The 15,114-nt window shown below is 44.5% G+C and overlaps 1 protein-coding gene across 2 annotated transcripts in view; it reads right to left on the bottom strand.

Annotated features, from left to right (window-relative positions):
- Positions 1 to 15,114, bottom strand: part of ANKS6 (ankyrin repeat and sterile alpha motif domain containing 6) — a 150,070-nt gene that overhangs the window by 124,391 nt on the left and 10,565 nt on the right. The window lies entirely within an intron of this gene.

Below are 15,114 nucleotides of genomic sequence, written 5' to 3'. Positions count from 1 at the left end.
CCACCCACCCCATAACAGTGCCATCCACAGACCCCCACCCACCCCATAACAGTGCCATCCACAGACCCCCACCCCATAACAGTGCCATCCACAGCCCCCATTGTACAATTAATAGATTAATAGAAAATATTTCAAAATAGCGGGGAGGGACTGGGAGGAGGAGCTGGGGGCCGGTGCGTTCACTGTGCTCCGGCCCCAAGCTCCAGTAGTTATAAAATGTTGTACAATTAATAAGCATTCTATTCATGAGGCCCCCTCTGCAGTAGAACATTCAATATAGCCACATCCTACTCACAGGGCTGTTATCTTAATGCTGGCCGGCCGGGCAGAGGAGCGGCAGCGTCACAACCGACGTCATGTGCCCGGCCTACTTTCTGAATGAAGGAGGCGGCGCAGGCATGTGACGTCAGTCGTGACGCTGCCGCTCGTCTGCCCGGCCGGCCAGCACAGCCCTGTGAGTAGGATGTGGCTGTATTGAATGTAATACTGCAGAGGGGGGCCAAATGAATAGAATGCTTATTTATTGTACAACATTTTATAACTACTGGAGCTGGGGGCCGGAGCACAGTGAACGCACCGGCCCCCAGCTCCTCCTCCCAGTCCCTCCCCGCTATTTCCGGCCGATATGTAAAAATATCGGCAGAAACAGATTAGGTGCATTCTCGGCCGATATTTTCGGCCGCCGAAATTTCGGTGCACCCCTAGTATTTATATCAAGTGGCAGCGCTGGTCCCAGAAGAATTCTTGGAGAGAAGGGATAGAAAATATTATATGAGCAAGTTGGTCATACTGCTATTTACAGCACATGTGTGAAAGTTATGATAAAGTGGCCAACCCCCTTAAAGAGAATGTGTCACTTTTCATGTTTTCTGCCAGCTAAAACCAGACAGTGATACATAGCCTTTTTTCTTATCCGATTTCATTTGTAGATTTGTTATTACAGTTTCTGAAAATGATTATGGGAGCTTCCAACGGTCTTTAGAGAAGCCAAATAGACTTGAGACCTTGACTTTACTTAAAGGGGTTGTCCGAGTGATGAAAAAAAATATAGCACTGAAAATCTGATATTTAACTGAGCTAACCAAGTTTTATGCAAAAAAAATATATAATTTTTCCTCATTTCCCTGGTTCTTTTCTGGCCCTTTGTTTACATGCAATAAAAACAATCTCTGCCCCTTCCCCTGCTCTGCTAAGGGAGTGACTACAAGAGCTGCCCTGAGTGACCTGTCTGCCTGCTGGGAGACTCAGCTGCATGTTGTATGTGTAGGACTACAAGTCCCAGCTGTATAATGACACTGCTAAGGGAGTGACTACAAGAGCTGTCCTGAGTGCTGGGAGACTCTGCAGCATGTTGTATGTGTAGGACTACAAGTCCCACTTGTATAATGACACTGCTAATACACACAGGATCTTCCCCTTACCTTCTTGTGCAATGCTCTCTCTAGTATATCAGCTCCAGTGCCCAGAATGGTCTCCTCACTGCCTGCAGAGCTGTGCAGCTGAAGGGGTTAAGAATCCTAGCAGAGAGTAGACGGTCAGTGAAGGGGGCGTGGCCAGCACAGTGACATCTCGTTTACAGGCTTGTAAACGACCTTTATCAGAGCAGGAAGAGAAGCTGACATAATAGGTCAAGTGACCCTCAGTGAAAACTAAGAAACCAGTCACTGGAGATAAAGTGAGTGAATTGAAAAGCTGTTATATTTGCTTAGTTAGGAAGATAGAAAGGACAAAAAAATAACTCGGATAACCCCTTTAACCACTTCAGCCCCGCTAGGTGAAACCCCCTTCATGACCAGGCCACTTTTTACACTTTGGCACTACACTCCTTTCACCGTTTATCGCTCGGTCATGCAACTTACCACCCAAATGAATTTGACCTCCTTTTCTTCTCACTAATAGAGCTTTCATTTGGTGGTATTTTATTGCTGCTGACATTTTTACTTTTTTTGTTATTAATCAAAATGTAACGATTTTTTTGCAAAAAAATGACATTTTTCACTTTCAGCTGTGAAATTTTGCAAAAAAAACGACATCCATATATAAATTTTTCGCTAAATTTATAGTTCTACATGTCTTTGATAAAAAAAAAATGTTTGGGCAAAAAAAAAAATGGTTTGGGTAAAAGTTATAGCATTTACAAACTATGGTACAAAAATGTGAATTTCCGCTTTTTGAAACGGCTCTGATTTTCTGAGCACCTGTCATGATTCCTGAGGTTCTACAATGCCCAGACAGTAGAAAACCCCCACAAATGACCCCATTTCGGAAAGTAGACACCCTAAGGTATTCGCTGATGGGCATAGTGAGTTCATAGAACTTTTTATTTTTTGTCACAAGTTAGCGGAAAATGATGATGATTTTTTTTTTTTTTTTTTTTTTTTTACAAAGTCTCATATTGCACTAACTTGCGACAAAAAATAAAAAATTCTAGGAACTCACCATGCCCCTCACAGAATACCTTGGGGTGTCTTCTTTCCAAAATGGGGTCACTTGTGGGGTAGTTATACTGCCCTGGCAATTTAGGGGCCCAAATGTGTGAGAAGAACTTTGCAATCAAAATGTGTAAGAAATGACCGGTGAAATCCGAAAGGTGCACTTTGGAATATGCGCCCCTTTGCCCACCTTGGCAGCAAAAAAGTGTCACACATGTGGTATCGCCGTACTCAGGAGAAGTTGGGGAATGTGTTTTGGGGTGTCATTTTACATATACCCATGCTGGGTGAGAGAAATATCTTGGCAAAAGACAACTTTTCCCATTTTTTTATACAAAGTTGGCATTTGACCAAGATATTTTTCTCACCCAGCATGGGTATATGTAAAATGACACCCCAAAACACATTCCCCAACTTCTCCTGAGTACGGCGATACCACATGTGTGACACTTTTTTGATGCCAAGGTGGGCAAAGGGGCACATATTCCAAAGTGCACCTTTCGGATTTCACCGGTCATTTTTTACAGATTTTGATTGCAAAGTACTTCTCACACATATGGGCCCCTAAATTGCCAGGGCAGTATAACTACGCCACAAGTGACCCCATTTTGGAAAGAAGACATCCCAAGGTATTCCGTGAGGGGCACTGCGAGTTCCTAGAATTTTTTATTTTTTGTCACAAGTTAGCGGAAAATTATGATTTATTTTTTTTCTCTTTTTTCCTTACAAAGTCTCATATTCCACTAACTTGCGACAAAAAATAAAAAATTCTAGGAACTCGCCATGCCCCTCACGGAATACCTTGGGGTGTCTTCTTTCCAAAATGGGGTCACTTGTGGCGTAGTTATACTGCCCTGGCAATTTAGGGGCCCATATGTGTGAGAAGTACTTTGCAATCAAAATCTGTAAAAAATGACCGGTGAAATCCGAAAGGTGCACTTTGGAATATGCGCCCCTTTGCCCACCTTGGCATCAAAAAAGTGTCACACATCTGGTATCGCCGTACTCAGAAGAAGTTGGGCAATGTGTTTTGGGGGGTCATTTTACATATACCCATGCTGGGTGAGAAAAATATCTTGGCAAACTACAACTTTTCCCATTTTTTTATACAAAGTTGGCATTTGACCAAGATATTTTTCTCACCCAGCATGGGTATATGTAAAATGACACCCCAAAACACATTCCCCAACTTCTCCTGAGTACGGCGATACCAGATGTGTCACACTTTTTTGCTGCCAAGGTGGGCAAAGGGGCACATATTCCAAAGTGCACCTTTCGGATTTTGCAGGCCATTTTTTACACATTTTGATTGCAAAGTACTTCTCACACATGTGGGCCCCTAAATTGCCAGGGCAGTATAACTACGCCACAAGTGACCCCATTTTGGAAAGAAGACACCCCAAGGTATTCCGTGAGGGGCACTGCGAGTTCCTAGAATTATTTTTTTTTTGTCACAAGTTAGCGGAAAATGATGATGTTTTTTTTTTTTTTTTTTTTTCTTACAAAGTCTCATATTCCACTAACTTGCGACAAAAAATAAAAAATTCTAGGAACTCACCATGCCCCTCACAGAATACCTTGGGGTGTCTTCTTTCCAAAATGGGGTCACTTGTGGGGTAGTTATACTGCCCTGGCAATTTAGGGGCCCATATGTGTGAGAAGTACTTTGCAATCAAAATGTGTAAAAAATGGCCTTCAAAATCCGAAAGGTGCACTTTGGAATATGTGCCCCTTTGCCCACCTTGGCATCAAAAAAGTGTCACACATCTGGTATCGCCGTACTCAGGAGAAGTTGGGGAATGTGTTTTGGGGTGCCATTTTACATATACCCATGCTGGGTGAGAGAAATATGTTGGCAAAAGACAACTTTTCCCATTTTTTTATACAAAGTTGGCATTTGACCAAGATATTTATCTCACCCAGTATGGGTATATGTAAAATGACACCCCAAAACACATTCCCCAACTTCTTCTGAGTACGGCGATACCAGATGTGTCACACTTTTTTGCAGCCTAGATGCGCAAAGGTGCCCAAATTCCTTTTAGGAGGGCATTTTTAGACATTTGGATCCCAGACTTCTTCTCACGCTTTAGGGCCCCTAAAAAGCCAGGGCAGTATAAATACCCCACATGTGACCCCACTTTGGAAAGAAGACACCCCAAGGTATCCAATGAGGGGCCTGGCAAGTTCCTAGAATTTTTTCGCATAAGTTAGCGGAAATTGATTTTTTTTTAGTTTTTTCTCACAAAGTCTCACTTTCCGCTAACTTAGGACAAAAATTTCAATCTTTCATGGACTCAATATGCCCCTCAGCAAATACCTTGGGGTGTCTTCTTTCCAAAATGGGGTCAGTTGTGGGGTGTTTGTACTGCCCTGGCATTTGAGGGTCTCCGCAATCATTACATGTATGGCCAGCATTAGGAGTTTCTGCTATTCTCCTTATATTGAGCATACAGGTAATGAGATTTTTTTTTCCGTTCAGCCTCTGGGCTGAAAGAAAAAAATGAACGGCACAGATTTCTTCATTCGCATCGATCAATGTGGATGAAAAAATCTCTGCCCAAAAAAAAAAATGGAGGGAAAAGGCGTCTGCCAGGACATAGGAGCTCCGCCCTACATCCATACCCACTTAGCTCGTATGCCCTGGCAAACCAGATTTCTCCATTCGCATCAATCGATGTGGATGAATAAATCATTGCCGGGATTTTTTATATATATATATATATATATATATATATATATATATATATACACATACAAAGTGCTTGCCAAAGCATAGGAACGCCGCCTCCTCCTCAGCTCGTATGCCTCGGCAAACGTATCTGTCACTGCAGAGGAGAAAATCCCGTCTTGCAGCGCCGCATACACCGACTTGCGTGTAATCTGACAGCAGCGCAATGCTTCTGTCAGAATGCACATCGGTGCTGCAGCTAGTAGATCGGTTGGTCCACCTGGAAGGTAAAAAGACAAAAAAAAAAAAAAAAAAAAAAAAAAAAGAAAAAACCAGGCCACAACGCAATAATTTTATTAACTTTGGAACAGAACATGTAACTTTAACTTTTGGAACTAAACATTAACCTGTTTGCTTACCTGTTTTTTTTTTTGGTTTTTTTTTTACCTTTATAGAACAAACCTCTCCTTCCCCATGGGTCAATGTGCAAAGCGCAAATCGCCCAAAGATGTGGCGAAGTGCGTTATGCACTTTGTCCCATGTGAAAGGAGACGTTTGCAGCAGCTGTGAGTGAATGGTCCCTAATAGCCCTGTGTGCCTATCCTGGTGAGATGATCCCTATGCTAATAGTGTACCTGTGAGTGGTACTTCCGGAAACACTCTCCAAAGCATAGGGCAGGGTGGTCGGGACAGTCAGGACAGAAATAGCGGGTGTCACGCCTTATTCCACTCCTGCTACAGACACGACATTTTTTTCGGGGTGGCGGTCGGTTTGAGGTACCAGCAACGACACTGGGGAAGTGTCGCTCGTGTAGACGGCTAACTACACTGGTGGATGGGGCCACGGAACCTCCTGGATACAGGAGGTTCGCGATGATCTCTTCCTGAAATTTGAGGAAGGATCCAGTTCTCCCAGCCTTACTGTAGAGAACAAAACTATTGTACAGAGCCAATTGAATTAAATATACAGACACCTTCTTATACCAGCGTCTGGTGCGTCGGGAAACTAAATACGGAGCCAACATCTGGTCATTGAAGTCGACCCCTCCCATGTGGAGGTTATAGTCGTGGACTGAGAGGGGCTTTTCAATGACACGGGTTGCTCGCTCAATTTGGATTGTCGTGTCTGCGTGAATGGAGGAGAGCATGTAAACGTCATGCTTGTCTCTCCATTTCACCGCGAGCAGTTCTTCGTTACACAGTGCGGCCCTCTGCCCCCTTGCAAGACGGGTGGTAACGAGCCGTTGGGGGAAGCCCGCGCGACTAGTTCGCGCGGTACCACAGGCGCCAATCCGTTCTAGAAACAAATGCCTAAAGAGGGCCACACTTGTGTAGAAATGGTCCACATAATGATGGTACCCCTTGCCAAATAAGGGTGACACCAAGTCCCAAACTGTCTTCCCACTGCTCCCCAGGTAGTCAGGGCAACCGACCGGCTCCAGGGTCTGATCTTTTCCCTCATAGACCCGAAATTTGTGGGTATAGCCTGTGGCCCTTTCACAGAGCTTATACAATTTGACCCCATACCGGGCGCGCTTGCTTGGGATGTATTGTTTGAAGCCAAGGCGCCCGGTAAAATGTATTAGGGACTCGTCTATGCAGATGTTTTGCTCTGGGGTATAAATATCTGCAAATTTCAGGTTGAAATGGTCTATGAGGGGCCGAATTTTGTGGAGCCGGTCAAAAGCAGGGTGGCCTCTGGGACGGGAGGTGCTGTTATCACTAAAGTGCAGGAAACGCAGGATGGTCTCAAATCGTGTCCTGGACATAGCAGCAGAGAACATGGGCATGTGATGAATTGGGTTCGTGGACCAATATGACCGCAATTCATGTTTTTTTGTCAGGCCCATGTTGAGGAGGAGGCCCAGAAAAGTTTTAAATTCGGAAACTTGGACTGGTTTCCACCGGAAAGACTGGGCATAAGAGCTTCCCGGGTTAGCGGTTATAAATTGTGTGGCATATCTGTTTGTTTCGGCCACAACTAAGTCTAAAAGCTCCGCAGTCAAGAACAGCTCAAAAAATCCCAGGGCCGAACCGATCTGAGCTGTCTCAACCCGAACTCCAGACTGGGCAGTGAAAGGGAAAACTACGGGTGCGGCGGAAGTTGGGGACTGCCAATCAGGGTTTGCCAGCACCTCTGGGATTCTAGGGGCTCTACGGGCACGTCTTTGCGGTGGCTGCGACGGGGTCACTACTGCACGTGCCACCGTACCAGCTTCAACTGCCCTTCTGGTGCTCGCTACTTCACCAGGTTGTACGGCAGTGCTGGTACTAGGTCCAGGAAGGGCTGGGCTGCTGGTGTATGCCTCACCACGTAATCCGACAGCATCATCTCCTAAAAACGGTATAGAAAGTGATCAAAAGTTATGTGGTACCCCAAAATAGTACCAATAAAAACTACAGCTTTTCCTGCTCAAAATGAGCCCTCATGTAGCTCAGTCTACAAAAAAATAAAAATGTATTGCCCTTAACCACTTCAGCCCCGCTAGGTGAAACCCCCTTCATGACCAGGCCACTTTTTACACTTCGGCACTACACTACTTTCACCGTTTATCGCTCGGTCATGCAACTTACCACCCAAATGAATTTTACCTCCTTTTCTTCTCACTAATGGAGCTTTCATTTGGTGGTATTTTATTGCTGCTGACATTTTTACTTTTTTTGTTATTAATCAAAATGTAACGATTTTTTTGCAAAAAAATGACATTTTTCACTTTCAGCTGTGAAATTTTGCAAAAAAAACGACATCCATATATAAATTTTTCGCTAAATTTATAGTTCTACATGTCTTTGATAAAAAAAAAATGTTTGGGCAAAAAAAAATGGTTTGGGTAAAAGTTATAGCATTTACAAACTATGGTACAAAAATGTGAATTTCCGCTTTTTGAAACGGCTCTGATTTTCTGAGCACCTGTCATGTTTCCTGAGGTTCTACAATGCCCAAACAGTAGAAAAACCCCACAAATGACCCCATTTCGGAAAGTAGACACCCTAAGGTATTCGCTGATGGGCATAGTGAGTTCATAGAACTTTTTATTTTTTGTCACAAGTTAGCGGAAAATGATGATGATTTTTTTATTTGTATTTTTTTCTTACAAAGTCTCATATTCCACTAACTTGCGACAAAAAATAAAAAATTCTAGGAACTCACCATGCCCCTCACAGAATACCTTGGGGTGTCTTCTTTCCAAAATGGGGTCACTTGTGGGGTAGTTATACTGCCCTGGCAATTTAGGGGCCCAAATGTGTGAGAAGAACTTTGCAATCAAAATGTGTAAGAAATGACCGGTGAAATCCGAAAGGTGCACTTTGGAATATGCGCCCCTTTGCCCACCTTGGCAGCAAAAAAGTGTCACACATGTGGTATCGCCGTACTCAGGAGAAGTTGGGGAATGTGTTTTGGGGTGTCATTTTACATATACCCATGCTGGGTGAGAAAAATATCTTGGTCAAATGCCAACTTTGTATAAAAATATGGGAAAAGTTGTCTTTTGCCAAGATATTTCTCTCACCCAGCATGGGTATATGTAAAATGACACCCCAAAACACATTCCCCAACTTCTCCTGAGTACGGCGATACCAGATGTGTCACACTTTTTTGCTGCCAAGGTGGGCAAAGGGGCACATATTCCAAAGTGCACCTTTCGGATTTTGCAGGGCATTTTTTACACATTTTGATTGCAAAGTTCTTCTCACACATTTGGGCCCCTAAATTGCCAGGGCAGTATAACTACGCCACAAGTGACCCCATTTTGGAAAGAAGACACCCTAAGGTATTCCGTGAGGGGCACTGCGAGTTCCTAGAATTTTTTATTTTTTGTCACAAGTTAGCGGAAAATGATGATTTTTTTTTTTTTCTCTTTTTTCCTTACAAAGTCTCATATTCCACTAACTTGCGACAAAAAATAAAAAATTCTAGGAACTCGCCATGCCCCTCACGGAATACCTTGGGGTGTCTTCTTTCCAAAATGAGGTCACTTGTGGCGTAGTTATACTGCCCTGGCAATTTAGGGGCCCAAATGTGTGAGAAGTACTTTGTAATCAAAATCTGTAAAAAATGACCGGTGAAATCCGAAAGGTGCACTTTGGAATATGTGCCCCTTTGCCCACCTTGGCATCAAAAAAGTGTCACACATCTGGTATCGCCGTACTCAGGAGAAGTTGGGGAATGTGTTTTGGGCTGTCATTTTACATATACCCATGCTGGGTGAGAGAAATATCTTGGCAAAAGACAACTTTTCCAATTTTTTTATACAAAGTTGTCATTTGACCAAGATATTTCTCTCACCCAGCATGGGTATATGTAAAATGACACCCCAAAACACATTGCCCAACTTCTCCTGAGTACGGCGATACCAGATGTGTCACACTTTTTTGCTGCCAAGGTGGGCAAAGGGGCACATATTCCAAAGTGCACCTTTCGGATTTTGCAGGGCATTTTTTACACATTTTGATTGCAAAGTTCTTCTCACACATTTGGGCCCCTAAATTGCCAGGGCAGTATAACTACGCCACAAGTGACCCCATTTTGGAAAGAAGACACCCCAAGGTATTCCGTGAGGGGCATGGCGAGTTCCTAGAATTTTTTATTTTTTGTCGCAAGTTAGTGGAATATGAGACTTTGTAAGGAAAAAAGAAAAAAAAAGAAAAATCATCATTTTCCGCTAAATTGTGACAAAAAATAAAAAATTCTAGGAACTCGCCGTGCCCCCCACGGAATACCTTGGGGTGTCTTCTTTCCAAAATGGGGTCACTTGTGGCGTAGTTATACTGCCCTGGCAATTTAGGGGCCCAAATGTGTAAGAAGTACCTTGCAATCAAAATGTGTAAAAAATGGCCTGCGAAATCCGAAAGGTGCCCCTTTGCCCACCTTGGCTGCAAAAAAGTGTGACACATCTGGTATCGCCGTACTCAGGAGAAGTTGGGGAATGTGTTTTGGGGTGTCATTTTACATATAACCATGCTGGGTGAGAGAAATATCTTGGCAAAAGACAACTTTTCCCATTTTTTGTATACAAAGTTGGCATTTGACCAAGATATTTTTCTCACCCAGCATGGGTATATGTAAAATGACACCCCAAAACACATTCCCCAACTTCTCCTGAGTACGGCGATACCACATGTGTGACACTTTTTTGCAGCCTAGATGCGCAAAGGGGCCCAAATTCCTTTTAGGAGGGCATTTTTAGACATTTGGATCCCAGACTTCTTCTCACACTTTCGGGCCCCTAAAAAGCCAGGGCAGTATAAATACCCCACATGTGACCCCACTTTGGAAAGAAGACACCCCGAGGTATTCAATGAGGGGCATGGCGAGTTCCTAGAATTTTTTTTTTTTTGCATAAGTTAGCGGATATTGATTTTTTTTGTTTTTTTTCTCACAAAGTCTCACTTTCCGCTAACTTAGGACAAAAATTTCAATCTTTCATGGACTCAATATGCCCCTCACGGAATACCTTGGGGTGTCTTCTTTCCGAAATGGGGTCACATGTGGGGTATTTATACTGCCCTGGCTTTTTAGGGGCCCTAAAGCGTGAGAAGTCTGGAATATAAATGTCTAAAAATGTTTACGCATTTGGATTCCGTGAGGGGTATGGCGAGTTCATGGGAGATTTTATTTTTTGACACAAGTTAGTGGAATATGAGACTTTGTAAGAAAAAACAAAAACAAACAAAAAATGTCCGCTAACTTGTGCCAAAAAAAAAATGGCTGAATGGAGCCTTACCAGGGGGGGAGTGATCAATGACAGGGGGGTGATCAATGACAGGGGGGTGATCACCCATATAGACTCCCTGATCACCCCCCTGTCATTGATCACCCCCCCTGTAAGGCTCCATTCAGACGTCCGCATGATTTTTACGGATCCATGGATCGGATCCACAGAACGCATGCGGACGTCTGAATGGAGCCTTACAGGGGGGTTATCAATGACAGGGGGTGATCAGGGTAATCAGGGTGATCACCCCCCTGTCACTGATCACCCCCCCTGTAAGGCTCCATTCAGACATCCGCATGATTTTTTACGGATCCATGAATACATGGATCGGATCCACAAAACGCATGCGGACGTCTGAATGGAGCCTTACAGGGGGGTTATCAATGACAGGGGGTGATCAGGGTAATCAGGGTGATCACCCCCCTGTCACTGATCACCCCCCCTGTAAGGCTCCATTCAGACATCCGCATGATTTTTTACGGATCCATGGATACATGGATCGGATCCACAGAACGCATGCGGACGTCTGAATGGAGCCTTACAGGGGGGTTATCAATGACAGGGGGTGATCAGGGTAATCAGGGTGATCACCCCCCTGTCACTGATCACCCCCCCTGTAAGGCTCCATTCAGACATCCGCATGATTTTTTACGGATCCATGGATACATGGATCGGATCCACAGAACGCATGCGGACGTCTGAATGGAGCCTTACAGGGGGGTTATCAATGACAGGGGGTGATCAGGGTAATCAGGGTGATCACCCCCCTGTCACTGATCACCCCCCCTGTAAGGCTCCATTCAGACGTCCGCATGATTTTTACGGATCCATGGATACATGGATCGGATCCGTAAAAATCATGCGGACGTCTGAATGGAGCCTGACAGGGGGGTGATCAATGACAGGGGGGTGATCAATGACAGGGGGTGATCAGGGAGTGTATATGGGTGATCACCCGCCTGTCATTGATCACCCCCCTGTAAGGCTCCATTCAGACGTCCGCATGATTTTTACGGATCCATGGATACATGGATCGGATCCGTAAAAATCATGCGGACGTCTGAATGGAGCCTGACAGGGCGGTGATCAATGACAGGGGGTGATCAGGGAGTGTATATGGGTGATCACCCGCCTGTCATCGATCACCCCCCTGTAAGGCTCCATTCAGACGTCCGCATGATTTTTACGGATCCATGGATACATGGATCGGATCCGTAAAAATCATGCGGACGTCTGAATGGAGCCTGACAGGGCGGTGATCAATGACAGGGGGTGATCAGGGAGTGTATATGGGTGATCACCCGCCTGTCATTGATCACCCCCCTGTAAGGCTCCATTCAGACGTCCGCATGATTTTTACGGATCCATGGATACATGGATCGGATCCGTAAAAATCATGCGGACGTCTGAACGGAGCCTGACAGGGCGGTGATCAATGACAGGGCGGTGATCAATGACAGGGGGGTGATCAGGGAGTTTATATGGGGTGATCAGGGGTTTATAAGGGGTTAATAAGTGACGGGGGGGGGGGGTGTGTGTAGTGTGGTGTTTGGTGGGACTGTACTGACCTACCTGAGTCCTCTGGTGGTCGATCCTAACAAAAGGGACCACCAGAGGACCAGGTAGGAGGTATATTAGACGCTGTTATGAAAACAGCGTCTAATATACCTGTTAGGGGTTAAAAAATTCGGATCTCCAGCCTGCCAGCGAACGATCGCCGCTGGCAGGCTGGAGATCCACTCGCTTACCTTCTGTTCCTGTGAGCGCGCGCGCGTTCACAGGAAATCTCGCGTCTCGCGAGAAGACGCGTATATGCGTCCAGGAGGAATAAAGCAACCACCTCTCGGACGCATATACGCGTACGGCGGTCGGGAGGTGGTTAAAAACTATTTCAGCAAATTCCATAATAAAAAATCCAGATGCTGATCCTTCCCTTCTGAAGCAGTTTATGACCACATATGGGGTGTTTTGCCTTATTCAGGAAAAAATGCAAACCAAACTGTGGGGTGCATTTTTTCCTGTTAACCCTTGTGACCTGTTCCTGTTAACCCTTGTGAAAATGAAAAATATGGGGCTAAAGCAATACTTTCTTGTAAAATATGCATTTTTTCTTTTCCATGGCCAAGTGTTTCTAAATGCTATAAATTGCCTGTTGGACCAAAGCACTCACTACACGCCTTGAAATACTCTGGGAGGGGGGAGGGGGGCGGGGTTTCAAAATTGGGTCACTTTTTTAGGGGGTTTCCACTGTAGGGGTCCATCAGTGTGGCTTTAAATGCAACATGTGCCTGAATATTCTTCCAGTGAAATCTGCCCTCCAAAACCCATCTGGCACTCCCTCCCTTCTGAGCCCTGCAGTGTGCCCCAGTCAGCAGTTTACAAACCACATATGAGGTGTTTTCTGTAAACAGAAACAGAAGAATCAAGACAATAATTATTGAGGTTTGTTTTTGTTTGGCTGTTAACCTTTGGTGTGTTACAGTAAAAATGGATTATAATAACAATAAAGTGACATATCACCTCCATTTTCCTTTAATTCTTGTGGAACACCTAAGGCTACTTTCACACTAGCGTTTACATTTTCCGGTATTGAGATCCGTCATAGGGTCTCAATACCAGAACGCTTCTTGTCCCCATTCATCGTCAATAGGGACAAAACCTAACTGAACAGAATGGAATGCTACAAAAAGCGTGCCCATATCGGAGAGAAATCCACAGCAAGCTGCAGTTTTCTTTCAGTCATGAGATGCGGAGCAAGACGGATCAGTCACGACCCACAATGCAAGTCAATGAGGACGGATCCGTTTAACTCTGACACAATAGAAAACGGATCTGTCCCCCACTGTCTTTCAATGGAGTTCATGATGGATCCGTCTTGGCTATGCTAAAGATAATACAACCGGATCCGTTCATAACGGATGCAGATGGTTTTATCAGTATTATCAGTAACGGAAGCGTTTTTGCTGAGCTCTGCCGGATTGAGCAAAAACGCTAGTGTAAAAGTAGCCTAAAGGGCTAACAGAGTTTGTAAAATCAGCTCTGAATAATCTGTGGGTTGTTGTAGGGGGTCAAATATGGGTGGTTTCTGTTATGTAATCCCCACAAAGTGACTTCATAACTGAACTGGTCCTTTATAAAGTAGATTATGTAAATTTTCTTAAAAAAATCGATTCTCAAATTCTAAGACTTCTAACATCCTAAAACAATAAAATGACATTTACAAAGTGTTGCCAGTAAGTAGACATATAGGAATGTTAACTAATAACAATTTCATGAGATATCACTATGGGGGAGAATAATCATCTTTCCTGTGCCTGAAAGGTGGCATTAAGGGTCCATTCACACGTCCGCAATTTGGTTCCGCAATTTGCGGACCATTCACTTTTAATGGGGCTGGAACGAATGTGAATCCGCATTTCCGGGATCCGCATCCGCATTTTCGATAAACTGTTCAGTCAAGGGGCAGCCGTATCAGCGCTCTGCTGATCTACTAACTCTGCCTCCTGTATGTACGTGCACCCCCATGTGACCCTCAATTCTTTTCATTAGCCGCCTCATAGACGGGAGTGACAAGTGCAGGATAAAGAACGACCGCGCATGCGCAAAGATTTCATTAGAGAAAATAACAAGACAGAGGCAAGAAATTGATCACGCCAGCCCGTGAGGCAGGTCGGACTGCCTAAAATAAATACATAGGAGGATGGCGCGCAAGCGCGGCCACAGTGGCAGTATAGCTGGGGTGGATGTAACCATTGACAACAACCAGTACATAACGCTGAGAAGGTCAGATATAGAGGAAAGGAGGAGAAATCGATAAGAACATGTATTTGGTAAGTTGCATGTAGTGGCATAAACAACACAGTAATTCATGCTTCATTACATGGGATAACCCCTTTAAACGGTTGCATCTCTTGGATTTTACACTGTCCTCGACACTTTCCCTAAAGGGAACACGGTAAGTGTGAGAAGGGGGGCAGCCACCCCAACAAACATTTCCATTTATGCCAGTTATCTGGCGCAAATGAGCTGTGGGAGATGTTTGTTTAAGAGCAGGGACTGCAGGAGGAGAACAAGGCGTACGCCTCATCATAAACTGGGCACATCCTGTGGCAGCACGAAGGATATTAAGACTGGCACAGAAAGCGTTAACTTAGTCCTGATGGGGTTAAGGGGAAGATGTACATGAACAACTAAATGAACATAGCAATCCCATAAATCCCTTTTAAAGTATAGGGCCACCATCCTACACAGAGGTTGTTTTCAGCCCACAACTGCACACTACAGGGCCCATTTA

The sequence above is a fragment of the Bufo gargarizans genome, chromosome 5 (genome assembly GCF_014858855.1).
Source record: "Bufo gargarizans isolate SCDJY-AF-19 chromosome 5, ASM1485885v1, whole genome shotgun sequence".
Taxonomy (NCBI): Eukaryota; Metazoa; Chordata; class Amphibia; order Anura; family Bufonidae; genus Bufo; species Bufo gargarizans.
The sequence above is the reverse complement of the archived record's forward strand: the minus strand, read 5'-3'. Positions and strand labels throughout refer to the sequence as shown.